Below are 1,409 nucleotides of genomic sequence, written 5' to 3'. Positions count from 1 at the left end.
ACTTACCTGTAATAGGAAATAGTAGTCTCTCATTATTGCTGGTGTTTTTTCTACATGTGTGGAGATTGTAACAATATAGTTGTTACCTTGTATATTGAGGTTTATATATTTAAACCAGACTCTGTGGTTTTTTTATTATTATTATTGTAACCTCCGGGTTAATAGCAGAAGATCTCCTGCTATTACAACTGATCTCCAGCCGATAGAAATCAGTTCACCTGGAGAAAATGGCCACTTTGGCCGTTGGACTCTATGGGATTGAAGTCCCTCCCCTCTCCAAACCCCGCCCTCCAAACCCCCAAAATATCCCGCCGATGATGAAGAGGGACCTGGCAACCCTAGCAGAGACAGAGGGCCAGATCGACGTGCAGGAGGTTCACCATGGTGTTTCCATTCATTTTTGTTTACTTCTGTTGAATTCTTTAGATGTACACGTATTCAATCATTTTCATTTGGCTGTTCCTTGAGTAGGGGCAATCACCACCCCTCCCCAGTTCGAGGAAAACTGTTGAACTGAACAACAGCAAAGTATATGCGCATCTAATGGACACTCATATTTTCAATGAAAATGGCACTGGCAGGACAGAGAAGCTGGTTTCAGACAGTGAAACAGGGCTTGTTTATGCATGGGAATTTTACCTGGGGTTTGTTGCTCGCTGGACCCACACTTTCCTGTTGGGCGTCTATGCACCAGGAGTCTCCAAGCTCAAATCAAGCCCCCTCCCCTTTAAGGGCTGCTTTGTAATTGGCTTGCTTTGTAGTGCTTACTGTGAGAGAGAAATCCTTTTCCCCCAACCCAATGGCAGCATAAAAAAGCATTTTAAGAATAAAAAACAACAAAAAAGGAGCAATCTGAAAGGAGGGGAGGGGGAGAAAGCCAAGCCTTGTTTTAAAAAAGCCTTTCTTCTGCTCAGAAAGAGCTCTGAGGGAGCAGGGAGCGGGAAGCATTTGAATCCCCGCCTCTTTACACACTGCTTTGTAATTGGCTGTAATAGAAACCAAGCTTGCATGTCCCGCTCTTTGCCTTCTGCATGGGGATTTCACCCAAGCTGAGCTCAGAGGAAAGGGAAGAATTGGGTTAACAGAGGAACAGGAAGTCCCAGGATTTGTGACGGCTGGCAGTGAGGTCATCTCTAATGGTTGGAAAAGTCATGCATAACTCCAAGGAACAACCAAGACAGACCGGGGCAAACGTGAAAGTACCCATGCATAAACAACCTGAAGGGAGATAGAAGGGTTAAACCCCCTCTCCCTTCTCCGTACAACTCCAAGGGAAATTGAGGACTTACAAACCTGCAATTCACATTGTATGGTGGGGCCAAAAAACCAGAATCTGAGTCCGGTTTGTTTGAGCCCTTAGCCAGCCTTCCTCAATACTTTCCAGCCCATAAACTGAAATCTTTTTGCCA

The sequence above is a fragment of the Euleptes europaea genome, chromosome 6 (genome assembly GCF_029931775.1).
Source record: "Euleptes europaea isolate rEulEur1 chromosome 6, rEulEur1.hap1, whole genome shotgun sequence".
NCBI classification, from domain to species: Eukaryota; Metazoa; Chordata; class Lepidosauria; order Squamata; family Sphaerodactylidae; genus Euleptes; species Euleptes europaea.
Note: the sequence above shows the minus strand (reverse complement) of the source record.